Source organism: Camelus dromedarius, chromosome 1 (genome assembly GCF_036321535.1).
Source record: "Camelus dromedarius isolate mCamDro1 chromosome 1, mCamDro1.pat, whole genome shotgun sequence".
NCBI classification, from domain to species: Eukaryota; Metazoa; Chordata; class Mammalia; order Artiodactyla; family Camelidae; genus Camelus; species Camelus dromedarius.
The window spans coordinates 40,708,206-40,733,064 of record NC_087436.1 but is presented as its reverse complement, the minus strand read 5'-3'; the positions used below and the strand labels follow the sequence as shown (position 1 = coordinate 40,733,064).

General features: G+C 35.1%; 1 long non-coding RNA gene across 2 annotated transcripts in view; it reads right to left on the bottom strand.

Moving 5' to 3' along the window:
• Window positions 1–2,749: 2,749 nt before the first annotated feature.
• Window positions 2,750–24,859, bottom strand: part of LOC116157463 (uncharacterized) — a 37,636-nt gene continuing 15,526 nt past the window's right edge. Inside the window, exon 4 of one of the 2 annotated variants that reach the window (XR_010382406.1) lies at window positions 2,750–3,225. This is a non-coding gene — a long non-coding RNA (uncharacterized LOC116157463). Of the gene's footprint in view, window positions 3,226–9,178; window positions 9,240–24,859 lie in introns of those variants that run through there. The other variant, XR_004141544.2, reaches the window with a different exon arrangement.

The following is a 24,859-nucleotide window of genomic DNA, read 5'->3' as shown; positions in this document are numbered from 1 at the left end:
CAATAGGGGAACAAAGATAAGAATTACGATCTGACTTCTCTTTGGAAAACATACAAGCAAGAGAGTAGAGTGAACTCTTTAAAGTTGTCAGAGAAAGACCACCAACCCAGAATTAGGTACCTGGAAATCATCTTTCAAAAGTGAGGGAAAGGGGACTTTTAGACAAAAATTGAGGGAATTTGTTGTCAATAGACTTACTTTGCAAGAAATGTTAAAAAACAACAACAAAAAACAGCCCTTTAAAGAGAAGGGAAATAATAAGTCAGAAAGTTGGATCTCTGTAAGAAAGGAAGAACATCAAAGAAGGAATGTGATGGTAAAATTTGTTTTTCTTACTGATCTAACAGAAATTCAAAATAATAGCAGCAATGAACTTGATTATGTAGGTTTATGTATACATCTTGTGTATGTATATAGTTGGGTATGAATATATATAAGTGAGTTGAATGACAGCAGTGCTACATATGGGAGGAAGCAATTAGGGTTTTTGTTGTTGTTATTTTTAGGTACTCATACTACCTGTGAAGTAGTATAATGTTATTTGAAAGTGGACTAGGATTGGCTGTAAATTTGTATTTACAAAGTCCAGGGCAACCACTTAAAGAGTAAAAATATACATATGTATATATCCAATATATTTTTTAAAGGGAAAATGGGATTATAGATAATATTCCTTTAAAAATCACAAAGGCAAAAAGAGCAGAAGAAAAAAATAGGAACAATGATATACAACAGTAAGGAACGAAGACAGACAACAGTAATGAATATGTGATATAGTATCCTAGCTTTACCAATAATGACTTTAAACATCAGTGGTCTAACTGTACTAATTAAGATAAAGATTGTCAGAGTGAGTAAACAAGACTCAAGTATATGTTTACAAGAAATCTGTGTGTGTGTGTGTATACGTGTATATATATACACACATATATACACGCATGTAGTTTACAATTAAATGGATCAGTAGACCATGCTAAGACTAAATTATAAAATGCAGGAGTAGCTATGTTAATTTCAGACAGAGCCAACTTTCAAGTAAAGACAGATGTCAACTAAAGAAGGGCATTATATAATGATAAATGGGCCACTTCTCCAAGAAGACATAATCCTTCACATGTATGCACCTAACAATGTCAAACTATGTGAGGGAAAAACTAACAGAGATGCAAGGAGAAACAGATGAATCATTATCATAGTTGGGTATTTCAACATTTTCTATCCAAAATGGACATACTCAGCAGGCAGAAAGTCAGTAGGACTTGATTTTTGTTACCTAAAATATACAAAGAACTTTTAAAACTCAACAATAAGAAAACAGGCAACCTAAATAAAAAGTAGGTCAAAGACCTTGGGCAAAACTTTACTGAGGAGACATAAAGATGTACCACTGTGGTGGGGGATGTTGATAATGAGGGAGGCTGTGTATGTATGAGGCTCCGGTCTGTATGGGAAGATGTCTGTAGCCTCCTCTCAGTTTTACTGTGAACCTAAAACCAATGTAAAAATAGTCCTAATTGAAAAAACAGTTTGGAAATGCCTACAAATAGTATCTCAAACCCACTTAATTTTGGAGAAGTCAAAGTAGGCACACCAAAATAGGATATGTCTCCCAAGAAATAGCTGATAAAATAATGACTTAGACAAAAACTGCTATTTCAAAGTTGCAAGATTTTTTTTTTGTGTGTGGCTACTGTTAATTGATGTTACTATTTGAAGAGACTTTGAGACAGGAATTTCCCAAGGTTGGGGAAAAAAAATCGTGAGAATTTGTCCCTTTGTTAGGCATTGTGAGTCTGATACCTTTGATAATTAGGCTGTCAGGAGCTCCACTGCACAGTGGGACCGTAAGAAAGGTTGTTAGAGGCAGAGAAGCATCTCGCCAGACAATGTCACCGTGAAGGGACCCTTTCATTGCTAAGTGGGACTTGTTTCTGCCTTTTTGAGTGGTACAAGAGAGATTAACCTTTTTTCCTCAAGATATATAAATTCAGTTTTAGTGCTGCCTTAATGACACCAACACTAAGACTGAGAGAGTTGGCAGTGGAAATTCTTTACATGAAGTCTACACTGGAGAAGGGTCATAAATAAATACCAATCGAACTCAGGCTATGAAGAAGTTGGCTCAGATACTTGGCCCATTGCAGTAAATTGTATGGCTGGTGAACAGCCTTGAACTTAATGGACAAAGAATTAAAAGTTTGGAATCAAACTTACCGGAAGAGTAGAATATTTGAGGGCCAGGAATTTATATTTGGGGACAGTCCATCTTTTGAGCTAGCAGAGATACTTTTCTTCTGCTTCTGGAACTTCTAAGTGTAGAGGACAAAAGAAAGACCACCTCTGGGGTGCAGCTCAGTGCAAAGTTTGCCTGGAATATTTCTTAGGAATTTTACTATATTTGTATGTGAATTTAGATTGTGTTTGTGCCATGGTTACACATTGGCATAGGTTTGAGTGATCCCTAATCTTATTTTCTTACATCTATAATGTTATAGAAACATATATAACTGTGATTAAAGTGCTGACTTTTCAAAAAATTTATTTCACAAATAGGTCAAATTTTAAATTGACTATTTTGTAGGAAAGATAATTTGATCTTTAACCCTAATACTTCATTAACATTTGAAGATGGAAATATATTTATTTTGCATAAATTTACCCAATGGACACCTAATAAAGTGAAAATTGATTTTTCAAATACACATCAAGTATAGAAGAAAATTTAGAAAATAAAGTGTTGACTGGCTACCCTTTTTTGGAGCAGCTGTATAGAGTTAACACATTACGTTCTATAGATCAAGGAATGAAATTTAATTTTTAAAGATTGATTTCTTTTTTAAAGCTATATGATTCTGTGATATTGCAGGTTATAAAAGGCAGAACTTTGAAATGATAAGTGAGATGAGAATATAGAACATGGTCACCAGGTCAGTGGAGGCTCAAAATCCTCATAGTTCCTCAAATATTAAAATTAAAAAAGGGAGGTGTGGTGAAAATTAACATGGAAATCCTAAGTAGTAAAAGTAAAAAGAGAAAATCATTGCTTTTCAGTAAAGCTTTAACAAATGAATACAGCAGAACAGAAAATACTGCAGCTTAGAAAGTAATTTGCCATTGGACCATTTCCCATTTCATTTCTAGTTGATAATAGGTTTTCTGTCCTTTCTTCTTCAATAATATGCTCATCACACACCCAGCTTAGACCAAAGTTAGCCAAAGAGTCTCCTGAAAAATAGAAAACAGTTATTTTTATATGATCTTTTGAGCGACGTAAGCCTGGCATTAGGTGACCTAGAGAATCATAATTCAGTATTGAGATAAAATATGAATAAGAATTTTTAGTTCCCTGTTGAATAAAAATTATTTTATCAACACTCATATTAGTTTATTTCTCAACATTTAAGGAGGACATGCTTAATTAGTACAATATTTTATATTACTCATTGGTGCAACATGGAGGGTGATCATACCCCTCAGGCAGATCACTACTAAGCAGCTTTGCATCCTGTTGGTGTGCACTGCATCTGGACCGGCTCATAAAGAAGCAAAACAAGCCAGTCCATCAATTAGTCAGTGGGTCAAATCTGCAATATATAAGTGATTTGTAAAATGTGTTCAGAAAAAGTTTTTCTTTTCGCTGAGCAAGGACTAAATTGGATAACACAGATGTGGTATCTGATTTAATTGGAGGATCTGGGTTTAATTATGGTGGCTCACAGAGAGCTGTTTAGTGTTCCTGGCTGGGAATTATAAAGCCGGCATGCCTCTTGGTCCTGTTCAGCTGTATTATAAAGTCCATCTTCTTTATTTTTGAAATGGTCTATATCAAAAGTTGGATTGACTTTATTTAACAGTGTATTTTTTTACAACAGGCCGCATTTTAATCTCTTTATCCACAGCACTTGGCAAATGCAAACTTAAGCACAGTGGGGCACTGAATTTTCAGAGCATGAACAAATGGATGAAAGTACAGATGAACACACTAATGATAAGGAGATGAGAATTAGAAAGAACAAATAGGATTAAATAATTGAAACCAGAACATTTCATTTGGAATGCACCTATGTTTATGTTTTCGCTGAAAAAAAACAAAAATAATTTAATTATAATAGGTATAAAAATGTAAAATAATGGAGAACTAGACTAAGGAGAGGTTGATGTTTTTTTTCTTTTCCCCCAGATGTCTTTTTTTAAAAACACAACTTTTAAAAAAAATTTCCTTAACATATATTCTTATTTGAATCTACAACGAAAATGTCAACTGTTATTGCCCTTTGTAATCTTTTTCTAATCGCTTTGTATTAGAAACATGTTCTCCCCACTCCTAGTTTTCACATGGACAGGTGTTCCCCGAGTGTGTTCTTAGGCTGTCTTCTCCTTCACTCACTTTTCCCCGAGTGGGGAAGAGGGGCTGTGTTTTGCTGGGGGTTAGTGCGAGAACAGCAGGACACGACTGGCTCCCAGCCTCCTCTCCAGAGCCAGCCCGCTGCGGAGAGCGGAGGCCCTCCGCCCTCCAGGCCGCTGCTTGTGCGGAGCTCTGCCCTGTCGGGGGTGCGCTTCGCTGCCCAGCCTGGCCTGTGCCGTGCTTAGTAGCTCTGCCTCATTCTGGCTTCAGCCTGAGGCTCACTTGACAAGCACCCCTGAAGGTCCATTCTTCACTTTGGCCTCTATCTGGAATAAAGTCAAAAGTTTGGACCCATCTGCTTCTGTTTTTGACTTAGGTCTCAGTGTGTTCAGAATCCAGCATGGGTGGAATGTGTATTTGTTTTCATCAAGCTATGTTTTTCCTTTTTATATCCAGATATTTATCTGAAGCTGACTCTTTTATTGATTAAGTTATTTACAAGGCCAAGACTTTTTTCCTAATACGAGTTTTAATTAGTCCTAAGAAATTTCAGTATTTAGTAGTATTTTCTTGCTACTTAGAATAAAGCCCTATGTTTACTTAATTTACTGATTTTTCTTTTTAGTTGAATATATAAAAATACTTTTTTTAATTACATGTTTCACACCTGTAACCCTATGATCCTAAATACAAGTGGCATTAAACCCTGAGCCTCTACCAGGGGCCCCATGTATTATTTATTAAAAAAAAGAATCTTAAGACATACATCTTTCAGACAGGATAGAGTCCCCATAATTTTTAGAGACTAAATACCCATCAGAAGTGCAGTCTAACAAGTCAGTGCTGACTGTCTGCAATATGGCTGGATGAGCTCTAGTCTACCTGGGTGTTGTTTTAAGCAATACTGCAGAAAATGTTGTGATCAGTTAACATCACTGAGTTTTCTATTCCTGTCATCCAGTCACCCCTGTGACTCCCCACAACGGGGTCCTCTCTGGCTGTGTATCGTCTCCCACAGTATCATCCCATAAGGGCCTATGGTTACTTTCCTCTCACCCAAAACTCCATCTTTTATCCCCAGATCATTTCACCACATACTCTGGAACCTCTATATTTTTGGAGAAACAAATTCTCGACCTAACTTCTCCCACATTCCCTTCGTTGACTTGTACTGAAACTGGAAACTTTATTACCTCTCAGGTAAATAGTGTTCATTCTTGCACACGCATGGTAAAAACAAGAGATGTGTAAAAACAAAAACATGTGAACAGACTCAGGTGATGTCCTTTGCTGCTGCTTCTTGATGCTGCTCTCCTCTCCTCACCACCACCTTTTGTAACATAGCCGTCTTCTACAGAGCTTAAAAAATACAAAGCTGTAGCACTCTCGCTACCATTTTTCTCAAATTTATGTTCTTATTCTGTTGGTTTTGGAATCTTGGTCAAATGTTTCTATCCTTTTGGAGATTCTTGCTGACTTCTGGTTTTTATCTGGAATACCCATCATCTAGTCTTTGTTACATGATACCCTCTTATCCACTGAACTCCCTTGCCTGACTGCTTTAAGGATACATTCTTCTAAATAACAGTGACTTTCCAATCATTGAAATCAAGTTCAAATCCTATATTTTAGGTCAATCTTTCTCATTCAGTTATTCCCACTATATTTCTTCTTTGGCCTTACTGAAAATCCCAATCCTGTAACAGCTAAGTTTTTTAGTTTTTTTTTTTTTTTAATCAGCTTTTTATTTGTACTGCCAGCACTCCAGCAAGGCATATTATCTCAGCTAAGTTTTCCCAATGTTCCATATTTAAACTTATTTGGTAAAACTACAGTGTGAAAAACTCAAACTGTGTTACTGTTCTCTGTGTCAAATCTGAGGCAACTGAATATTCCTGTATGAAACTGTGGGATCTTGGTGCTCCTGCTGTTAGTTTAGAGCGTTCACCTCAATTGTGCCTTCAGTGTTGCAGACAGACTTTGGTTTCTCTTATGTTGCATTTCAGCTACTTTAGTAATTTTCCAGTCTCCTTAAATATTTGGCCATCTCTGAGCATGAAAGCTTATCATTTCTTCCCAGAAAAAAGTGGAAGTCAAAATCTTGCCTTACATGCTTATTTTGAATGTAATATGATACTATCATGGTAATGAACTGTGATTTTTAAAAAATGGCAAAATTTAAAATCTGTTAAGATCACTTTCTAACTTAAGCAATACAAAAGAGAAACACATCACATTAAAAAGTAAAGGACTTTGCTAAGCAAAGTGTTTCAGATAGGAGTTTAACTTTTACTGCAGTGTTCCATTTTAAAGAAGTAATCATCTTAATGACAAATAAAATTACCAAATCCTTAATTTTTTCAATCATTATTCTTAACAAAGAATTTACTTTGTGCCTAGAATTTCTGCTGATTCCATGAAGATACTCAAATACCTCGCACTCTAATCCACATGAACATACAGTTGAAGAGAAATGTTAGCTTCAAAAACTACCTCTGAATTTATTCCGTTAGGGGTGGTAGTTATCTTTTTTGTTCTATTCTGGTTTTTTGTTTGTTTTCTGTGTCTAACTAGAATGAATGAGAAGTACTGGCTTTTAGTTAAATTGGAATTTAAAATCAGTTTAAATGACTGTACTTATAGGTTTAATGTCTAACTTGAATTGTGGGAAAATACCACTTCTTAAAAACCTCTAGTTTCACTATTAATGTCCTTTTAATCATGAATTGAACTTGAAATGATTTCAAGATCTGGTAAAAATGGAAGTGACTTGTGTAACTGACCACTTAACATATTTATTTAGGAAATATTCTAGTCATGTGACATTCAAGGAATTATTTGAAGACTCGTTACTGCTTTACACAGCAAAAAGTGAAATACTCCATTAAGTTTTTAGTCAAATCAATAAAAAGACCTATCGATCACTTCTAGTTAGGTTGCTCAAGTTAGTGTTCAGTTTGCAAGTACTGTTATTTGTCATTTGATTGTGCTGTAAATTTATTGATATTTAACACAAAAATGTGTCACAAAGTAGTTTATTTTAATATTTCATACATATTTTTCTAAAGTTATTTATATTTGTTCAGATTATTCAAACATACATGCTTGGTGTCCCATTACAAGTAATTTAAAACTCTACTCTGGATTTGATCATTGGGCCAGTAATACCCAAATCATGGATTTGGCTATCCTTGCTCTATCTTCCCATCACACATTGGGCCTTAGATGGGGGAGGGTTGGTCCTAAACAGAAATTCTCCCAGGCAAGACCAGGAAATCCTTCCTTGTCTTTGGGACATACAGTTAGCTACGAGAATTTTTTTTTTTTTTTTTTTTTTAAGGTTGATATATATTTGCCACCTGTATTTTAGGTAGCAGGTTACAAATTTACTGTTAACACTTTCTTCCACATTGCATGACTCTAGCTCATTGACCCTTTTTGATAAAGAGGGAAAAAAGAAAAGAATTTTTAACTCAGAGGAGGAATCATTATTGTGAAGGAAGGGAATTTATCAAAATGTATGGCCATTTCTGAGGTAGAATCTCTTACCCAGGGCATTTTTTTTGGACCTTAGTTGGCAGAGGCTAATGTTGACCCTTTAAAATAGCATTTTGGTTAGGACTTTAGACATTAGCTTTCCATAAAATATAACAAAGTATGAATTTATAATTTAAAGTTTGAGTTCTACTCAAGAGATCAATAAGTAGTCTGGATAATTGGAATTTTCTCCCTCTTACAGTTCTTTATTTCTGCTTCCAATGTGGTAATTTTTTCCTTAAATCAGCTGTGTAGTTGGTTCTTTCTTAGTAAATATCCATATCATGAAATAAGTGCCTTGATTCTCTAATTGTTGATTTAGATAGTTGTGAACAAATTATTGCTGACTGTACTTCAAGGTATCTACTAACCCTAGTGGGCTCCTGTAATTCAGAATATTAAGTTTTGTCTCCTACTGGATTTAATTCACTTATGAAATACATGTTGATCACCAGTTATAGACAGGTATCTACTGGACATTAAAACTTGTAAAATATCCACAGGAGAAAATGGAAAGGAGCAGGAACAATTTCCAAGGACATATCTCTTCTGCATTTCTTTTCTCCATTTTTTTTTAACTTGATGGAGACCTTTTGCTGAAGGTTCCTAGAGCATTTCAAGTACAGTTTCATAAGGATACATGCCAAAATGCATTGTGTTCAATAATTTTAGAATAAGATACTCATTCAACTAGTTCTAGGTCCAGAGCCCCTTTGCTGGGGATTAGTTAACAATAGTTAAAACATCTTTTAAATTGAGCCTGGTAATTACCTTTCAATATTAAGTACTAATTGAATGATTATTTACTGAACTTGTAATATGTATAAGTTTACTATTCTTTCACACAAGAAATTGAAAATTCATCATGGCCAATGCCCCCTCAGATGTGTCTTTAGAGGAAGGGTGTGTGCACATGCATGTGCTGTGAGTGACCAAGGGTTCGTATTTGTACTATACTGAACAATCTCATGCACCTGGATTGCCCCACACGTACACAATGAAATGATTACCACTACTGAAACTACATAACTAGGGAGAAAAGATAGAATGTGTTGGTTTGCACATTGGACTAGTAGAAGAAGTAAGAAGATAGGAAAATGTAGTTTTGTCATCAGAGACTCTTAAGGAACTCTGGTTTCGGTCTTCATTTCCTCATAGAAAGTGCTTTTCCATCTCTTGGGAACACAATGACAGTGTTTTCTCTAAACACCTTCAGCTGTTCTTCACCTCTGACTCCACCAATCGGTGCCAACAAAGATGATCTTCTTTAAGGTCTACACAATCTTGCAGTGGTGCCTGAGTCGTTGGGCATAGTTGTGAGGAGAGATGATATTCCACCAGGCACTCTCAGATGTCTCTATAAGCCGTGAATGTGTAATATGAACAAGAAATTCAATTGAGAAAGATATTAACAATAACCTGAAAAAAATGTCATTATGTTAGAAACTGAAGTCATTCCTGAGGACCTAAGTGCTCTTAGTCTCTCAGGTAGGAGTGTTGATTTTTCAGGGATTTCTTTTCCCCTGGGCATACATGAGGCAGCCTTAATTGAAGGTCCTGGACAGGCCTTTAAATAGTCCAAAGGTATTTTAACTTTTCAACCGGGTTTCAGAAAAAATGAGACTGGGAAAATACAATGCATGAAAATACCAGAGGTGAACCAAGGAAGGGATGTTATCAAAAGCCGAAGAATGCTTCGGAATATTTCACTTACATAATGCATCTCTCCATTTGTAAAAGTGTCTTAAAAAATATAAGCATTCTTCTGAATTATGTTTGTTTCACAGTTTTTGCTTCAAGATAATAGTTTTTAATATGTATGTAATATAACATCAAAACACCAAGTAAACTAAATGGAAAACTAAATCTAAACTAGGTGTTTGGCATCCACTGGCCTATTTTTTTTGGCTAAATTTTGCATTTCTCAGGGTTTTATTTGAATACTAAGTCCAAAACTCTCTGCTGGATTCACCTGCATGTTAAATGTTCTCTCCTTTGCAACAATTTGCATCAGCTAAAATAATGTGAAGCAGAGTTCACCTCAGATATTTATATTAGTGTTGTCAGTGTGTTTTCCTCCCTGTTTCTCAAGGTCACTTTCCCTCTTTGACACGAGTGCATATACTTATTCCAAGAATGCTATCATGCAGGTGCCAGATTGTGTTACAAACACAACAAACAAAAAAAGAGAACTTAGTAAAAAATTCCTAATAGAATCAATTAAATTCATATAGTACTTTGAAAGAAATGCACACAGAATATATAAAGATGGTATATCTTTCCCCTTGTTCAGACTTGTTTTATGTTTCAGTATCATTTCATACCCTTCGTATAGGTCCTGATACTTTTCATTTATATGTATTTCTACTTTCCGTTTATACGAATTTCTAAGTATTATTTTCAGCCTGAAATTCTCATTTTCATTTCTATGTACTGTTTGCTCAAGTAGACAAAATCTGTCTTTTATAGATTGTTTTTATATCCAGCCACTTCACCAAATTTTACAAGTTATCCCAACTTAGAAAAAAATCCTGTTGGACTGGTCAGTTATAAAAACAGATTAAAAACGATTTTTTTTTACCAGTTATCTTGTGTGCATGTGTATATAAATTTGCCAGAAACTTAGGCAGTATTAAATAATGATGGCAATCTGTGGTAGCTGTCCCTAGTGGAATAGTTTTTAACTTTTTGTTGGTCTTTGGTAACCATTTAAATATCGTATGTGATTCTACTTATTCATTCTTTAGTATTAGACAGTTACAATAAAAATGCTGACAGGTATTATATAACTTTTCAGCATATACTGATGTTACTAAAAGTCTTATAAGTTTGGGAGTAAGGTATTATCTTTATTTTATTTCACTTAAACCGTTGTTTTATAAGATTATATTTTTTTCAGATAGTTGGAACATTTTGGCTTACATTATACTAATATTAGTATGATTCCTATTAAAATTTTCACTATAATCAGAAGGTTAAGAAAAGCTATGTCCTGAAATAAGGTTGACCTCATCTTGCCTCCCTGAGTGATTGACAGGCTGCAGTGTCCGGGCACCTGGGCACCCAAGGTGCAGCCGCAGTCTCCTCTCCACTCCAGCCTCCTTCATCCTGGCCGTACAATGGCCTTTACCTTGGATGCCTGATTCACTTTCCATTTCCTCACTGAAAACTAGGCTCAGTCCTGAATCTCAGTCTGCTTTTCTGGGTCCTGAATACATTCAGGACTTGACTTTGCCTTTGTTCCCTCCCAGGAGGCTGTGGTGTAAGTCCTCAATCCATCAGCTACTACTCTAGATCTGATTATGGGTTCAATTAAGTTAAGCCTTCAATAGTCGCCTCTTATCCTACCTCACTGACCTGATGAAAAGACCATTATGTGCTCCATCATGCCTTTCAGATTACATGCCTTTTAACTGTCGATTGAACAGAGAATTTCATCTTAAAGTTTCTACCTACTTGACCCAATTCATCTAGTCTTCCTTAACTTTAATAGTAACAATGTCTCTTTCCTCCCACTTCAATTAGACAAACTTAAATGTCATCCTAAATTACTTTTCTTGCTGGTAAAGTTGGTAACAGAGATAACATAAACTTGTGACTAGCAAAGCTATCGAGAATAAAAGTTGCATAACTGCATTGTATTTAATGCTGATAACTCTGAAAATACTCCTATTTTCATTTAACCAACAAACTTCAACTGCCTTTTATTTACTAAAAATTATCCCTAATCACATGAACTTTAGAAATACTTGAATTTCTATTTCTGAAAGTTTTGAAATATTTAATTCATACCAGCACTTATTTTAGGCCAACTAAATAGAGTTCTTTTATAAATTAATTTTGGTGATACCATCCAGAGGTAGAAAAGAATATCCCACATCTACAATATACATTTATAGACATACATAAACATATAGACACAGATCTTATAGCTTACATTTAAAATATTTAGTAATGAGACAGGCAGTATCATACAAACTCACTAGTTTATAAATAATAGTTGAATCCAAATTTTATTTCTGATGGTTGGAATAGGTAAGTTTCACTGCTTAGATGGCTAAAGGTTCTTACTAATATTTGTAGAGACGACTTAATAGCTGCTGTTTCATTTTCTTTTCTTTCTTTTTTTTTTTTTTTTTTTTTTTTTTTTGCGTTCCTGAGAAGATTTCCCTGAAGTGTGCATTTCAAGGAGAGAAAGGTCAGATTCTAGAGAAGACAGGGTAGAAAATTGATATCTCAAAGGCATGGAGAAAGTATTCAAGTTTTCTCCAAGGAGTATTAGAGTCAATTTGCCTATTACCAAAGGTCTAGATTGGTTACTATTTAAATTTTCATTTTTCATAAGTAAGGACAGTTCTGTTTTCAATATTCTGATTTTTAACAATATCTGCAAGTATTTTGAGATAAATAGGGGAGGTTTGGGGCTTGTCCAAAAGGATATGTGGATTTTGAACACCTTCTAGAGCTGAATTTCTGTTCTTGTAAACACTTGATTTGTAAGATAAAGTTGCTTTTCTTTCCTCAAAGAATTAGATTGCAGCCTGAGCGATATCAGTGAGCTTATCTGCCCATCCAACTATGCTTTCTTCAATTAGCTTCTTTATTTTAGGAGATGATTTCAAACTAAGATGGCAATCAAAAAGATTCTTATGCTCTGGAGCTTCAGGGATGAATGCGGCATACCTTTGTAAAATCTGTATAAATGCTCACTTTTTTTCCCCTGAGTGTCAAGGAAAAGGCTCTGCTATTGTTTCTGTCAGCTCCTGAACACATCATCTTCCTGCTGATCCATTTCCTAATCATTTATAGGAGGGTCTGGGAAAAATTCTGCTCATCTGTTTCCTCTTTTGGGGGGATTTCCCCCAGGGGACCATCTGGCTTGTCTGATAAATACAGCATAACCACAGGTGAGAACATCCCTTAGCAGCCAGTCAGGGTCCCTGTGAGTGGGGTTATGGCTGTCTATTGATCTTTCCCATTCCTCTCAAAATTTGGTAGAATCTTCTGAAAGTGGAGGGAAAAGGCTTTGTTTTATTTCTTAAGGGAATCCTTGTTCTCCTTTATGTCCTTTTTTTCAGCGTGGCCTTTCCATAGTTACCAGTAAGATAGCTGTTTAGATGAGGGCTCTCTAAAATTCTTTTTTTAATATAGAAGTTTTTCCAATTCAAAGAATCCATCTGGCCTTTGACAAGTAGGATTTTCAGTAGTGTGTTTTCCTCAGTGGTGACTCAGCCCAGTAAGGTTTTTTATGGCTTAAACATGGATGCAAGAGGCATGCACTAAGGATGTAAAAGACATAGCCCTGTGAGGCCCAGGAAGTTCACTCCCAGTTAGCCTAAGATGCATACGCCTTTGCTGTTACAGGCTGTAAGAATGGGGTTTTTAAAAGCAGTGTCTTCGGGCTCCTACAAGAATGTGGGATGGCTCCAGTTAAAGATCCACTAATCTATGACACCAGACAGGCACTACTGCAATGGGATTTTTCAGTACCAATGGGACAATGATAGTTGGAAGGACAAAGGCCCCTTTGGACTGGGACCCCTTGAGACAAACTCCCCTGAGAGCTGGCACAGTTGAACAAAGAGGATGTGGCTTGCCACTTGATTGCCTTGGATTCCCAGGCTCTTCAGCTGGCTGCCAGTGCAAGCAAACACTTGCATCTTTGGCTGACAGGCCAGGGAGAACATCCTTACTGGTCACAAAGTCACGCTCTCAAGAAACAGAACAGAAAGAAAGGAAAACCTCATTTAGCCTATTGTTTTCTCCTTATGACAAATGGCACAAAAACAGAGGAAAACAATAACTATCTCTGGGAAGAAAGGGATTAGTGGAAAACAAGAGTTCTCATAACAAAAATCGTTACCAGAGTTGCTATACCCAAGAAACTAGTTTTCACAAATACTTTCTTCTAAGAACCTAAATTTGGAGGAGAAAGGCTAAGACATTTTTACCTTCCTCTCTCAACTAGGCACTGCAGAGAGAGATCTAGAAGAGCTGGCTGGGTGAGGAGTCTTACCCTTTTCTAGCTTCTGCCAGTTTTCTAGAATCCCTCCTGCAGGCTCCAAATTGAGTACAGTGTCTCGAAAGTTCCCATTGTGGGTCACCAAACTGTTGGAGAGGAAGAAGAATTTTTACTCTACTCTTCTAGGTTCCTGTAAGACCCCCTCTAATAAACAGATTAACAGGAGAAAAACATTTACTAACATGTGTATCTCCTGTGTACATGGAAGATACGCAGGAAAAGTAAATAAATCTCTGAAATGGTCCAAGCCATAACCTAAATACCACCTCAAGATAAAGACAAAAGAAAGATGGGGGAAAAAAAAAGTTTTGTAAGTCTGTACATAATAGATGTTAATTAGATTTGTTTTGGTAATCTTTTTATAATATATACAAATATTGCATTATGTTGTTTACCTGAAATTAATATAATGTATGTCATTTATACTTCAATTTAAATAAGCATTGAGTGGGTGGGGGGAAGGCCAGTTATGAGAAAGTGCCTGAAGTTTAGTCATTCTTCTTTCTGGTACAGAGAAGGAGACATCTACACTTATAAGGGAAATCTCAGATGGAAGTTACCCTTATAAATGTAGATGTCCCTTACACAGAGTAACTTCTACTCTGTTTTCAGAGATTGGTGTCTACTGTAGCTTAAAAATAAGCAGCTCAAAACAATTCATATGCCAAATAAGCATATTTTGGGGTGGAAAATTTTGCTCCCTTTCATATATTTAGAATCTCCAATTAGCCAGGGAGATATTTAATGATTATATTTAATAGGAATCCATGTTACACATAGGGTGTTGATAGAACATTAACAAGATTATTTACAGCTTTATTTTGAGGTTAATAAGTGTAGTTCAGGTATTTATATATAGACTAGATTTTTTTAACAAATGAGGGACACGGTGGACTCCATGCATTAAAGTATTAAATATGAGAGTTTTTGAGGTGCTTACCAAATCTTTAAGCAAAGATGTGCTTATATGGTTATCTGGGGCAACAACTCGAGAGAAAGATACAGATTGTATATATTTGGGTGTTTTATGGGACCCATTATCCTTTAGAAGGATAAGCTTTTAATTGCTCATGTATAAAATACAGAAAAAATGAAAGATGAGGGTAAAATGCCACATCAGAGGACAGCGACACTGAAGGTAGAGGGAAAGACCTGCAAATAAAATGGGAAATATCAAAAATTTAAAAGGAAATTCAGGATACAGTGATAGTTCATGTTCGTTAACATATATTCCTACTTATTTTTACAGATGGGGACAGTAATGAGTTTAAATAAGTGGCTATGACATCTTGATAATGTACAGGTTTGTGAACTGCCTAAGTCAACTTTAAAATACCTTTGCCCACAACCCTGTCGGCAGCTCTGTATCCTCTCTATATCTTCTACAGTGAGAGTATGGTTTATATTTCTATTGACTGAGATAAGAGATAAGTACGATAATTCAGATATAAAATCTCTTCTAGGATTTTAGAGAGATAAAACTGAAATTTTGATGATTTAGAAGTTAAAAGTTATTTGTAAAACCTCACATGGGCATTGCTTGATATTTAATGGAAGTAGTCTGGAGCCTGATTATTAATTCCAATAAAATGTTTCTCACTATCAGCTGATTTGCTTCAAGAGTTAGTTGTGTTTCATATTGAAAAAGATGTATGGCTTTGTACATATCAGGCATTCTGAATACTTGTAGTTAATGAATACTTTAAAAATAATTTTGGGGAGTTAATTATATTATTAGTTTGTACATTACCAATCTTTAAGTTTACTGCCATCCAGAGAACAGTTTTGATCTGACATTTTTAAAATTGTGGCTAAACCTTGGTATCTCCTCTAATAAAATTTTAAGTGTACAACACAGTATTGTTAACAAATGTACAATATTGTAAAACAGATCTCTACAACATATTCATCTTGTATAACTGAAACTTTATACCAATTGGACAGCAATTCCCCATCTCCCTCTCCCATCAGCCCCTGGCAACTACTGTCCTATCCTCTGCTTCTATGATTTTGACTATTTTAGGTACCTCATATAAGTGCAATCATACTGTTTCCAGGAGGAGGGGAAAAAAGTTACCTTGGTTCTTAGTAGAAAAAAAGATGAATTTCTAATGGGAGACAGAGAGCATGATATAAACAGAAGATTTTATTAGTAAAGTAAAAAGGTGGTAAAATATAGTGCACTTCTGAGAAATGGGGGTGGAGGAAAAATGTTCCTGCTCCTTTGTTTTTCCTGTTCTTATTTCCTGGCTTAGGAAGTGTTTTTGTGACTGCTTGATTGATGTCAGCCACAGTGATTCTAGCCAGCTTCTTCGCTGGCTTTCATTTAGAGAAAGTAAGTTTTTGGAGCCCCTTATCCTGAGCCCAGGCATACTGTTATTTTCTGAGTTGCTCCTTCCCCCTTCCTTTCCTCTCCCCTGGTGCTCATTTCTATCTAACTGTCTAACATTCCCCCCTCTAGCCATAGGACCCCAAATCTTTGGGATATAGAGGGTGACAACTGCTCTAGCTACTTCCTGCTGATCTGGGGCAATGAAGGGGCTTGTTGGGGTTCTAGACTAGCTGCCTGTCACCGGGCAGGTGGTGAGTGAAGGGTCAGTGTCCATTCAGGGGGTTTGTGTCAAAGCCATCTAGGCTGGTTGGTTGATTACCTTGTTGTATAGCCATTTGAAGTTTGATTAACCCAAAGCGTTGCTGAAAAGCAGTCACAGATCACTAATAGGTTTGCAAGAATATGTGGAATCTGAGGTGTCTTGGATGCCAGGGTCCGGGTTTTTAATGTATTGGTCTTCTTGGGTGGATTTCCAAGATTTTACTCAGGTATGATGTATCCAGCTGGCAATTCCAGGAACCTTTACTGCAGTGGCAGAAGATAGAAGAACAGGGTACAGCCCTTTCCATACGGTTTGAAGTTGGGAGGCTAGGGAGATGTCTTTCCAGGCTTTGATCAACACCCAAGTGCCAGGGGGATACAAAGGAGATCCTATTGCCACGTGAGGTCCCATTTTTTAGCCCAAATTATTTAGAGTGTTTGGGAATTAAGAGCTTGGGCATATGCCCCAAAGGGGTGATTTTATTATCAGTGTCTCTGTCCGAATAAATGGTCTTCCATCGAGAGCTTTATAAGGACTAAGGCCCATGGTTGCCTTGGGAGCTACCATGGTTTGTAAAAGAGCTGTTGGCAGGTCTTCTTTTCTTGGGCAAACTACAAGGCTCATGTTAGGGCAATTATTTTAGCCAGTTGCGCTGAAGTGCCAGTAGGCAATGGGTTAGCTTCTATAACCTCATGGAGGGACATGGATGAGTATCTGGTTTATGATTCAGTATTTGCCCTTCTGTAATCAGATTATTTCACTGAGCATAAAGTCCTCCAGATACAGCAGGATTCCCTTCTTCAAAGATGAGTAATAGTCCACTGCATGTATATATCACATTGCATGTATACTTTCATTTGTTGATGGATATTTAGGTTGGTTCAATAACGTCCCTTTTATGAATGTTTCAGCGAACACAGGTGTGCAAGTATCTCTTAAAGATCCTGTTTTCAATTCCTTTACTGTATACCCAGAAGTGAGATTGCTGGATCATATGGAAGTTAAATTTTGAATTTTTTAAGGAATCCTCATATTGTTTTCCATAGTAACTGCACAAATTTACATTCTAACAGTGCATAGGGGTTCCATTATCTCTACACCCTTGCCAACACTTACTACTTACTTTTTCTTTTTTTATATGTATTGGCCATCCTAACAAGTTTTCTTACAGTTTTATGGATTCAGGTCTATGTTTAGGTCTTTATGCTATTTTAAGGTTTTTTTTTTGGAGAGGGATGGTCAGTTAAGGGTCCATTTTTATTTTTTCATGTGGATATCCAGTCTTTCTATCACTATGTTAAAGACACTATTTCCCATTGAGTAGTCTTGTTACCCTTGTTGAAGATCATTTGACCATGTACATATGGGTTTATTTCTGGATTCTTTATCTTAGTCCTGTGGTCTATATATCAGTTTTTAAGCAAATAACATACTGGTTTGATTATTGCAGCTATGTGTAATAAGTTTTAGAATCAGAGTGAGGCCTTCAACTTTGTTCCTCTTTCTTAAGACTACTTAGGCTACTCAGGGTTTTTTAAGATGCGTTATGAATTTTAGAGTGGATTTTTATGTTCCTTCAAAAAAAATGCCGTTGGCATTTGGTGGGAATTTCATTGAATCTATAGATCACTTTGCATAGAATGGGCACCTTAACAATAGGAAGCCTTCCTGTTCATGAACATGAGATGTCTTTTCATTTATTTGTGCCTTCTTTAATCTTTATCAGCATTGTTGATAGTTTTGAATGTATGTTTTTGCCACCTTTATAGTGTTTTTTTCCAGGTATTATTTTTGATGTTATTTTAAATAGCATTATTAATTCCCTTTCAGATTATTTACTGTTAATGTATAGAAATACAACAGATTTGTGTGTGTGTTGCTTTAATATCCTGCAGTTGTACTGAGTTTATTAGGTCTAATTTTGTGTGTGTGTGTGTAATCTTAAGGGTTTTCTAAATAGAAGATTATGTTATCTGTGAACAGAAATAATTTTATTACCTCTTTTTCCAATTTGGCTACTTTTATATCTTGTTATTGCCTAATTTCTCTTAACCAGGGCTTCTCATAATATATTCAATAGAAGTGACAGCAGTGGACATCCTTGCCTTGTTCCTGATCTTAGATGGAAAACTTTCACTTTTTCATCATTAAGTATTGTTAGCTGTGGTATATTCATACCTTTGTTATGTTGAGGTAATTTTCTTTAATCATATTTTGTTAGTGTTTTTCATTCTGAAAGAGTATTGAACTCTGTCAGACACTTTTTATGCATCAGTTGAGATGATCTGGTGATTTTTGTCTTTTGTTGAGTTAATCTTGTGTATTCCATTTACTGATTTACACATGTTGATCCATCTTGCATCCCAGGAATAAATCCTTCTTGGTCATGTTCTATAATCCTTTTAATGTGGCTTGTTGTTATTTTAGTCTGTAGTCCTCTTGTAGTGTTTTCGTCTGATTTTGGTATCAGGGTAATAATATTGGACTCATAAGTTTCATGAATGTTCCCTAATTTTCTAATTTTTAGAAGAGTTTGAGAAGGATTGGGATTAATTTTTCTTAATATGTTTTTTAGAATTCTTCACTGATGTCATCTCTCTTGCTCTGGGCTTTTCTTTGTGGGAGGTTTTTGACTACTGTTTCAGTCTCTCTACTTATTATACATCTGTTCAGATTTTGTATTCCTTCATTTTTCAATCTTGGTAGGTTGCATGTTTCTAGGAATTTATCTATTTCTTCTAGGTTATCCAGTTTGATGGCATAGTAATCTCATAATCATTTTTTTAAATTTCTGAGGCATCCATTGTAATGTCTCCTCTTTAATTTCTGATTTTATTTGAGTCTCTTTTTATTAGTTGATATAGCTAAAGGCTGGTTAATTTTTTTTTTCTCTTTCTCAAAGAATCAACTGTTAGTTTTACTGCTGGTTTTTAACTTGTATTTTTCTATTCTCTATTTATTTCTGCTCTAATTGTTATTACCTTCCTTCTGCTATCTTTGGATTTAGTTTTTGGGGTTTTTTTGAGCTGTAAACTTAGGTTATTAATTTGATCTTTTCCTTTTTTTTAAATGCAGACATTTACCACTATAAATTTCCCTCTTATTACTGATTTTACTATATTCTATAAATTTTGGTATGTTATGTTTTCATTTTCATATATCTCAAGGTATTTTCTAATTGCCCTTTTTATTTTTTTTTCCCCAATGGTGGTTCAATATGTGGTGTTTTATTTCCATGTATTTTGGATTTTTCTGTTTTTCTTTTGCTACTGATACCTAGTTTCATTCCATTCTGGTTGGACAAGAAACTTCATATAATCAATTTTCTTAAATTCATTATTTTATTTTCTTATTTATGGTCTAATATGCAATCTGTCCTGGAGAATGTTTTGTATGCACTTAATGTGTACTCTGTTGCTGTGAGTAGATATTCTATATATGTCCATTAGCTGCAGTTAGAATAATGTTCAAGTCCTCTCTTTCCTTACTGATACTTCTGTCTAGTTGTTCTATCCATTATTAAAAATGAGATATTGAATTTGCCTAGTATTATTGTATTGCTGTCTATTTCTCCTTTTAATACTGTCAATATTTACTTCATATATTTGGGTGCACTGATGATAGATGAATATATACTTTTATATATATTTTTATTGAAGTATTGTCAGTTTACAACATTGTGTCAATTCCTGGTGTACAGCACAATGCTTCAATCATATAGGAACATACACATATTCATTTTTTATATTCTTTTTCATCATAAGGTACTACAAGATAGTGAATATAGTTCCCTGTGCTATACATTATAAACTTGTAGTTTATCTGTTTTATATGTATTAGTATCTGCAAATCTCAAACTCCCAATTTATCCCTTCCTACCCACTTGTCTCCCTGGTAACCATAAGTATGTTTTCTGTGTTTGTGATATTTCTGTTTTGTAAATAAGTTCAATTCTCTCTCTCTCTTTTTTTTTTTAAGATTCCACATATAAATGGTATCATATGGTATTTTTCTTTCTCTTTCTGGCTTACTTCACTTAGAATGACATTCTCTAGGTCCATCCATGTTCCTGCAAATGGCATTATTTTATTTTATTTTTTACAGCTGAGTAGTATTCCATTGTATAAATATGCTACAACTTCTTTATCCAGTCATCTGTCGATGGACATTCAGGTTGTTTCCATATCTTGGCTATTGTAAATAGTGCTGCTATGAACATCGGGGTGCATGTATCTTTTTGAGTTAGGTTCCCTCTCAATATATGCCCAGGAGTGGGATTGCTGGATCATATGATAAGTCCTTTGAGGAATCTCCACACTGTTTTCCATAATGGCTGCATCAAACTATATTCCCATCAGCAGTGTAGGAGGGTTCTCTTTTCTCCATACCCTCTCCAGCATTTATTATTCATGGACTTTTGAATGATGACCATTGTGACTGGTGTGAGATGATACTTCAGTGTAGTTTTGATCTGCATTTCTCTGATAATTAGCGATATCGAGCATTTTTTCATGTGCCTATTGGTCATTTGTATGTCTGAATTGGAGAATTGCTTGTTTAGGTCTTCTGCCCATTTTTGGATTGAGTTGTTTTTCTCTTATTAACTTGTATGAGCTATATATTCTGGAAATTAAGCCTTGTCAGTCTCACCTTTTGCAAATATTTTCTCCCATTCCATAGCTTGTCATTTTGTTTCATTTGTGGTTCCTTTCCTGTGCAAAAGCTTGTAAGTTTAATTAGAGCCCATTTTTTTATTTTTGCTTTTATTTCTGTTGCCTGGGTAGACTGCCCTGTGAGAACATTGCTGAGATTTATGTCAGAGAATAGTTAGCCTATGTTTTCTTCTAAGAGGTTTATCATGTCTTGTCTTAAACTTAAGTCTCTAAGCCATTTTGAGTTTAATTTTGTGTATGGTGTGAGGGAGTATTCTAACTTCATTGATTTACATGCAGCTGTCCAGTTTTCCCAACACCATTTGCTGAAGAGACTGTCTCTACTCCATTGTACGTTCTTGCCTCCTTTGTCAAAGATTAATTGACCAAAAGTTTGTGGATTTATTTCTGGGAGCTCTATTCTGTTCCATTGATCCATATGTCTGTTTTTGTACCAATACCATGCTTTTTGATTACTGTAGCTCTAGCTCTATAGTATTGTCTGAAGTCTGGAATGGTTATTCCTCCAGCTTCGTTCTTTTTCTTCAGTGATGCTTTGGCAATTCTGGATCTTTTGTGTTGCTATATAAAATTTAGCATTATTCGAGTTCTTTGAAAAATGTCCTGGGTAATTTTTGATAGGGGTTGCATTAAATCTTTAGATTGCTTTGGGTAGTATGGCCATTTTAACAGTATTAATTCTTCCAATCCAAGAACATCAGATATATTTCCATTTCTTTAAGTCATCATTAATTTCCTTAATCAATGTTTTGTAGCTTTCTGCATATATGTCTTTCACTTCCTTGGTCAGGTTAATTCCTAAGTATTTTATTTTTTTTGATGTAATTTTAAAAGGGATTGTTTGTTTACTTTCCTTTTCTGATATTTCATTATTAGTGTAAAGAAATGCCACTGATTTCTGTATGCTGATGTTGTATCCTGCTACCTTGCCAAATTCTTTTATTATCTCATAGTTTTTGTGGGGGGCCTTTAAGGTTTTCTATATATAGTATCATGTCATCTGCATATAATGACAATTTTACCTCTTTTCTTCCATTTTAGATCACTTTTCTTTTTCCTCCCTGATTGCTGTGCCTAGGACTTCCAAGAATATGATGAATAGAAGTAGTGAGAGTGGGCATCCTTGACTTGTTCCAGATTTTAGCATAAAGGGTCTCAGCTTTTCACTGTTGAGAACTATGCTGGCTGTAGGTTTGTCATAAATAGGTTTTATTATGTTGAGATATGTTCCCTCTATACCCACTTTGGTAAGAGTTTTATCATAAATGAGTTGTTGAATTTTATCAAATGCGTTCTGTGCATCTATTGAGATGATCATGTGATTTTTATTCCTTTCTCTTGTTAACGTTGTGTATCACATTGATTAATTTGTGTATGTTGAACCATCCTTGTGTCCCTGGGATGAACCCAATTTGATCATGGTGTATGACCTTTTTCATGTGTTGTTGCATTCTGTTTGTTAATATTTCGTTGAGGATTTTTGCATTTACGTTCATCAGTGATATTAGCCTACAGCTTATTTTTTGGTAGTGTCTTTGGCTTTGGTATCAGGTGATAGTAGCTTCATAGAATGAGTTTGTGCATATTCCCTCCTCTTCAAAATTTTGGAAGAGTTTGAGAAGGATTGGTATGAGCTCTTCAATGTATGTTTGAAAGAATTCCCCAGTGAAGCCATCTGGTCCTGGACTTTTGTTTGCAGGGAGATTTTTTTATTGCTGACTCTGTTTCACTCCTAGTGATTGGTCTGTTCAAGTGATCTATTTCTTTTTGATTCAGTTTTAGGGGAATGTATGTTTCTAGAAACTTGTCCATTTCTTCTAAGTTTTCTCTTTTCTTCTTGGTTAGCCTAGCCAGAGGTTTGTCAATTTTGTTTACTCTTTCAAAAAACCAGCTCTTGGTTTGATTGATTTTTTTCTATTGTTTTTAAATCTCTGTTTTCTTTCTTTCCTCCCTGATCTTTATTATTTCTTTCCTTCTGCTGACTTTAGGTTTTGTTTGTTCTTCTTTTTCTAATTCTTTTAGGTGATAGGTTAGGTAGTTTGAGATTGTTCTTCTTTTTTGAGGAAAGCCTGTATTGCTATAAACTTCCCTCTTAGGATTGTTTTTACTGCATCTGATAGATTTTGTGTGGTTGTGTTTTCATTGTTGTCTCAAGGTATTTTTTAATTTCTTCCTTGATTTTATCATTGACCTGTTGGTTTTTTAGTAGCATGTTGTTTTGTCTCTATACTATCATTTTTTTCTCATTTGTTTTTCTGTGGTTAATTTCTAGTTTCATGCCATTGTGGTCATAGAAGATGCTTGAAATAATTTCTATCTTAAACTTGTTGAGGCTTCTTTTGTGCCCGAGTATGTGGTCTATCCTAGAGAAAGTTCCGTGGGGACCTGAAGAATGTAGATTCTGTTTTGTGGGGATGTAATGTCCTAAAAATATCAACCAAGTCCAACTGTTCTAAACTATAAGCCTTTTGGTAATCTTTCTTCTTAATAAAAGTTTTAAATCTTGAAAACCAATTTTAACATTGATATTTTAAAACCTTCTCTATCAAGTCATGTGTTGAGGTTTTTCACTGAATTTATTTCAATTAGTGGCATAATGTTTATCCTTCTCATGAAGGTCATCAAGTAACCTGAAAATGTCAAACATTCACTACAGAGTTCTGTGACTCTGTTATTGCTATGTTTATCTATATCTTTTCAATCATTTTCTCATCCTGCTCCCCTTAAACATCCCTGGGTTTCCAACTACAATCCAGACAGCTTTAGGAAACAGCTGAGAGAGCCTGACTTGGAATGTAACAAAGAGGAATTGTTGGACTGGAGAATGACAAAGATTTTGTAGATGAGACTCCTACTCTGGTTCTCTGCAGTGAGCAGACTGCACTTAGATTAACAACAGATTGTTGGTAGATACAGCTTTCTTACCACAAATCTATATCAGATACAAAATTTGATGTAGAAATTGCCCTATAAATGATGACTACCAATTCACACATAACTGATTTGACATCTCTGGAAGTATAATTCAAAACAAATTTAAATTCTTAACTTTTTCAAAGTAGCTTGAAAATATTTTATTAGTATTTAGTTGATTTTTTTAGTTTCAAGACTGATATTACACATTAAAATTGAAAAACCCCATTGTAGGAGACAAAATGTGATACAATTTTAGTTATTTTGTAGACTGCTTTTAATTCATTTATAATTTAGTTATTTTGTCTAATAAATGCTTAAACTTTAATTAACTACATATTTTCGTTTCATACAAGTACCACTAATTCTGGTGATGTCACTTGAGTTTCCCATACCTAAGTCAATTCATTATTACATATTGTTTGCATGGTCTTGAGAAAGGAAGTGGAAGCTAGTTTATAAAGCTGTTCTTTCTCATCTTCTATTTCCTCTCATGTATCTTCTTACCTTCTGAGGAGAGACTAGTTTTAGTAAACACTGAATGGAAATTAAATAACTCTTCAAAGAGAGGTTTGATTAGTCTCTGCAATGGTCATGCTAGATTGAACCAGAAGACCTGAATTGAGGTCTTGTATAAACCATCATATCTCAGCACAAGGTAATTTCAGCATCTGTTCTGTTGGGAGTTGGAAAGTTACTTTTGTACAAGTATCTACCGGCCAATAGAGCCTGGATCAGATGAGTAAGATTTTATTTTATTCTATTTTATCTCCTT